Consider the following 6762-nt stretch of genomic DNA (forward strand, 5'->3'; position numbering starts at 1 on the left):
TTTGTTGTAAAGATCCTTATGCATTTAAGATTTCCTTTGGAGAAACTCAGTTTCTAGTCTCCAATGCTAGTTTTATTGAGGTGGCTTCTCAGAAAATGAGCCCCATCTTTAATGCAAATAATTCTAAAAGTTACTACAAAATTACACATCACTCCAAAATATAATATTTTATTTTGTCCATCATCCACGTCATTTTTGGTCACTTACTACTAAAAAGTACTTCAATACTTAGCAATTCTAAAAGTTACTACGGTCCCACACACTATATTTATCTTCAATATCTACTTTAATTTTTTTATCAAAAAAGTACAAAATATAGACCCCATGACCGTTGCCCTTATGTAGCAGCTAAAGTAGTCAAATATTTTTACTCCAATGCATTAGCTACTCTTCCTGGTAGCCATACCCTTGACAGATCAGATGGGCATCGATAATAGAAGCAGCATTAGAGATGCTCTTACTCAACAAAATATTTAACTTTTCAAAAAGAAATATAAGCATGATGGTTTTTACATAGCACCGATGCTTTTTATTTTTTTTTTCTTTAATTTTATTGGGCAAGTTATTATTAAACTATATAAATAATACTAAGTGTGTTAGTGGATGCAACGCTTCTTGCTGCTTGCAATGCACTATAAATATTTTGTAGATATTTATATTTATTGTTCTATACATTTTAGTTCTCGGTATTAACTTTTTCGTTGACGTCTAGTCATTAGTAGCTAAATTTGTGGTTAATGTAATACCTAGTTTAAAGATAATATTCAAAATTAATTGTGTGAAAATAATTATATTTTTCCTTTTATTATTATTAATAATGAATAGATATGATCCTAGAGTAGTAGTGGTGATTTTCTGTGTATTATTTGTTAAGGTAAAATATTATAGTATTCTTACCAGTTAAATAATGTAATTATTTAGCTAAGATCCAATATGAAAGTACATTAAAGTTTAGGAGTTTTCACATTTTACACTATTTTAAATTTAATTTTGAAAAATGATGTAGCTATTTCTTTTAACTTTTTCTGTGTTACTAATACTAACGTTTTTATTTGTTGGTGTTATCTTGAATTTTAGTCAGGTGTCGTGACAAGTTCTTTTGGGTGACATGTATTATCACCGCGAGGCCTAGGCAGATAAAAGAGTCTCATGGATTGGCCACCCAAAATGTATCCAAGTTCGGTATTATTAACAGACAAATTAAGAGTAACTTGTCACGCATCATTAGCACGAACAAACTTGGTCAGAAAGAAGTGGTTTGAACCGCGTACAATCCGACCAAGGGGAAAATGCGTGACAAAAATACATTTGATGAAGTTTCTTATTTTTTTTTTTTTTTGACAAATGAAGTTTCTTATTTTATATATAATCAAAATCCAGTCAAAGGGTATTCCCATTTATATTTTCAGTATTTTAGGATGATTAGTTTATTTCTTGATTTTATGGGTTGACAGCTTGAGGAAACCAAATTCTATTGTAAATATCCCCTATAAATAGTAGATCAATTCTAATGTAAGGGGATCTGAGGTCATTTGTTTAAGAGAGCCCTTATGTTGCTCATTTTTTCTGTAAAGCTTTCGAGAGAAATTAATTCCTTTTTTACTTCTCTACTCATAAGTTAAATACAATAACAAGAGGAGTAAGTCATTACCTAAATAATGGGATTGAACCTCTATAACATATCGTGTTCTTAGTTTTGCTTATTATTAATTATATCTTTCTTAAATCTTATTGATTTCTTGTCACTTTAAGGACCCAATGTTGTTGACTAAAAGCGAGGTCAATATTTTGGTACTTTCATTGAGAGCAGAACTCAAAAACACAATTTGATTGATTTATTCAATCAACATTACAAATGGTTGTACAAACTTGAAGGACTCAAGCCACTAATCCTATAGATCCAATGGCAACTGATCCAAATGCCCAAAATCCTGCTAATTCGAGAAATCCTCCTGTGAGTGATCTTAGCACCCAAAATACTAGTACAATTGGTGTTTGGGAGAATAGTCTGGGCTCCAGAGTGCCGCCAACAAGTGGAACTCAGGTGACAATCGATGATGACTCCGAGCTACGAAATTTTGGAGAAGTAGTGGCTCAAATTCAAAGTCACACTAATACACTTCATCTTGATCAAGCAGATACCCGAGCAGCTATGAATGAGGCATTTGCACAACAAAAAAAGGATTTTCCAAGAATGTATGGATAATTGCAGGCAGAGAGTCTAAGAGCTCAGTAGGAAGCGATCAATCACCGGTCACGCGAAACCACAAAGCTGATTAGGCAGTTCAATTAACAGACCGGACAGCAATTGTAAAAAGATATTCCATTTGTTCGAGATCCCTTCCGTGGAAAGGAACCATATGTTCTACCTGTGAATAACCACGGGCTGGAAGTTCTGATGACTCACACCCAAAATCCCTTACGCGCCGGATCATCCAATTCTAGGCCACATACAAATGTGGGCCCAACGGTAGATGGTCAAGAGTTTCCAGGACAAAATGGGCAACATAGATTGAAATTTCGCTCCAAGTGGGAGCATCAGCCAAATGTAGGGTTTCAAGACCCTATAGCCATTTATGATTAAAATGGGCAGGTTTAGTATTTCAATATGTTGCGTACACGGCTCCACAGCAGGGTCAAACTACAACTGCTTGCATTAAGTGATACTCAAGTAACAATGATGAAGAAGCAAATAGTGCAACCAGCACAAAAAGACAAAGAGATTGACGGGCTCGGAGGGAGATTTCACCAACTAACACTAAAAATGCAAGAAGACCTCCGAGAGAATCCATCTTGGAGAGGGTGGGAACCCAACCTGTTGATCTCAAACACACACTGAACTAGTAGAGAGAGCCAAAGTTTGGGGTAGTTCGTCCAAACATACAGCCCATTAATGTGGAAAATTACGCGTCGGTCGGAGCTCAAGGGGGACAACAGGTGACATAGGCCAGTCAACAAGCAAGACAAGTTGATCCAGGGGTGCAAGCCCAATTAGATCATCTTAAAAGCATATTTAAAAGTTTGACTGGTCCCAAACTCGCCGACCTTAAACTTGACCGAGCAAGAGGTTCACCCTACACTGCTCGAATAAATGTGTTCCCTCTTCTGCCCAAATTTAAAAAGCCAACTTAGAAGGCATACACTGGAAAAAAAATATCCCTTGTCACATATAAAGAACTCTAGCTGTAGATGGATTTGCAATCTGTGTATTACGATGTAGGTTGTAGAGTCTTTCTAGCAACATTGGCAGATGTTGCTCAACAATGATATTTCAAACTGACACCAGGCAAGTTTAATTCATGGGATTCTTACTTATCAGAGTTCCTTGCACAATTCTCATCTTGTAGGCAACTTCCTGTACACTTGGAGGACTTGGTTGGTGTTAAGCAGCTCCTGAATGAGCCACTCAAAGATTACATAAGTCGGTTCATGACCGAAGCCACATGAGTAAAGGGATTGACTAAGGAAGGAAGACTCGCTACTGTGCTTAGAGGAATTATGCCATTAGGAGATTTATGGAAGGTCATCAAGAGGCTAACGATGAACTCCATGGCAGAATTTTTGGATCGGGCAGATAGATTCATTAAGTTGGAAGAGGCAATACAAAATGTTGCTCCTAGAGTAGGTTCTACAGGTCAGAAACAAAATCTTGGCATGTTATTAAGTGCTTCAGTTCCAAACCCAGGTGGGAGTAGTCACATTGGGAAAAGGTCGAATGGTGGGAATAATCAGGGAAATAAAAAAAAAAGGAAAAAAATTATTAATCCTGAAAACCAGCACCCACAGGAGAAAGCTCCAAAGTTTGCATCCTTCACTATTCTCACTGAAGATATAAAAGCCATCCTTACGGCCACAGATTTAGTGGTGTCGTACAAAAGACCCCTGCCAATGAAGAAGGATGCAAGCAAAATGGATCATTCCAAATAATGTCGCTTTCATAAAGATTTCGCTCATGATACTAACGAGTGCAAGAATCGAAAAGAAGAGATTGAATTCCTGATCAAGAAGAACAATCCAGACATAAGGAGGTATGTAAAGGTTGATCAAGAATAAATGGCAGGCCAACAAGATGATAACCAAAACCTACTGATGCCACTGCCCGTGGATGGGAATTTACAAGTTATCATAAGGGGCCCGCACATAGCAGGAGATTCTAATAATGCAAGGGAAAAGTATGCTGAAACTCTTCAGTACAAGAAAGGAGAAGAAATTTTGGTCGTAGAGGAGAGGAAACCCAAACAGACACGAATGGAAGATTCAATTATAACTTTCAGTGATGAAGATTCCACAATTTTGAGTTACCTACACAATGATCCTCTGGTGGTGGATGTACAAATTGCAAACAAGATGGTAGCTCAAACAGTGATTGATAATGGAGCCTCTTCCAATATCTTGTACAAAACTACTTATGAGAAAATGGATCTTCATCTCAAAGATTTAATTTTGTGTCCATAGCTGTTTTATGGATTCTCAGGCCAGAGCATAGCACCACTCAGAACATATTGCCTACCACTCACAGTGGGAAAATCTCCAACTTAAACAACACGCATGGCACAGTTTTTAGTGGTGGATGTTCCATATGCTTTTAACGTCATGTTAGGTCGTCCAGCCTTGTATGACTTAAAAGCGGCAACTTCTGTTTATCATTTGTGTGTGAAATTCCCAACACAAAATGGGGATCGGTTGTTTAGAAGGCAATCAAAGGACTATGCGAGAATGTTATAACCTTGCCCTACCCAAGGCTAAAAAAGAAAAAAAATTCATCCCAAATCAGAGAAAGGAAAAGACATTTCTAATGAAGAAGGATGCAAGCAAAAGGGTGTTGGGGTTATTTTACCAGGATCTAAATTTACTACCATGTATGTTATTTAACATCCTAAATATGAATTTCTAAAACAATGTAATTTAAACACATATAAAGTTTAAGAAACCTTACATTGGTTGCAGCAGAATTAAATGACTCCTTCCGCTCAGATCTCTAACCCTTGTATCCTTTCTGTAGCAGAGTATCACAAAGATCTGAGCCCGATTCTCCTTCAGTTGATTGGATTCTTCACAGTCTTACACACTATGATTGAGTACCAACTTGCTATGCGTGGGCATGTACTCTATCACTATACGCTCGAATTTAATGGTGAAGAAAGACTAAGAATTTTGAATTAAAAGAGAAAAGAAGAAGAAGAAGTCTCAAACTCTCTAGTTGTGAAAACTAGGTCAAGAGTCATTAGTTGGATTACGAGACCTTACTCTTCTTTTTATACTAATTCTACTAGGGTTAGGGTTGATTTATTTAGAATAAAAAAAATGATAAAAATAAAGCAAAAATAGGCACTAGTGGCCGGCCATGAAGTGGGCCCAACACTAGTTAGATTTTTGCCATTTTTCTCAACAATTTATCTATTTTTTACAAATACCAATTTTTACACTTTCAACCCTATAAATATCAAAACTATTTATTTAATAATTAAAATTAATTATCAAATAAAATTACAATTTATATTATTTATTAATTAGACTCCATAAAATCTCTTAATTAACAAATAAATCCTAAAATTCTATTTCTTCACAATCAAGCCATAACTTAGTGAACATTCATAAATAAGACATAGTCTAATTTTAGAATTTATAATTGATTAATTAAAATCAATTAACTGAGTCTTACAATCAGTATTGTCTCAACTAGTGTGGGGACCACGGGCCTATATAACTGAACTTTCAATAAGCAGATCTAGAATTTACCAAGTAAATTCCCTAACTTATTAATTCCACATTGCACCACTATAGAACTTGGAATTGCACTCTGAGTTATATAGAACGCTCTATATGTTTCACGATATAGATGCGCTATAAATATTTAACCATCGTTCTAGTCCTAATAATCAAAGATCCTCTATAGATGATTTACACTGAGTAGGGAGGAATTTACCGTTTCACCCCTCAATGTATTTTATCCTTAAAACACTTAGCTTCCTATAAATGATATTTCAGTAAACTAATATAATCCCTGAAATAAGAGTTCTTCCATTTATCTTTATTAAGCCAAGATCAAAGGAAATCATCATTTCACTTCTTTGTCCAGATAGAAGTTATAGATTCCATATCTATGTTTCGCGCTCCCACTCAATTGTACTATCATGTTCTCAAAATATACGTTTTACCCGGACCAAAAGGTAGGCTTAACTAACAAATTAAAGAACACAAATAACACTCTTGAGATTGAACCTAACCATGTCAGGATTAAAATCTTTTGATCTAAGATCAACCAGTGATATTGACTTAGAAAGATACAACGGTAAGATTATGATATCTTTACCAAGATCAATATCGGTCCCAGTCCAATGTATACTCCATACATCTAAAACTAGCATACTTTGCCAATGTTCTGGGAAGACCATAACACTTATCCAAGGTGTAAGTATAATTTATCGCTGACTCTCACATCAGTGTAAATCCAGTGCACTGATGAATTAAGGGACATTATCTTTTGAAGCATTGTGTTGACATCACTATAATTGTGAATAACTATATGTTCTGGATTTAACAGAATTTGTATACATTAAACCATAAACATGAAAACTACATGTAAACATAAATGACTTCTAATCTTCTATTGATAATAAATCAGATTATATTAAAATGGGTTTTATTTAGGACATAAAATCCCAACAAAGGGATCATTCCAAATACTATCGCTTTCATAAAGATTTTAGCCATGATACCTACGAGTGCAAGATTCTAAAAGAAGAGAATGAATTCTTGATC

Source organism: Cannabis sativa, chromosome X (assembly GCF_029168945.1).
Source record: "Cannabis sativa cultivar Pink pepper isolate KNU-18-1 chromosome X, ASM2916894v1, whole genome shotgun sequence".
NCBI lineage: Eukaryota > Viridiplantae > Streptophyta > Magnoliopsida > Rosales > Cannabaceae > Cannabis > Cannabis sativa.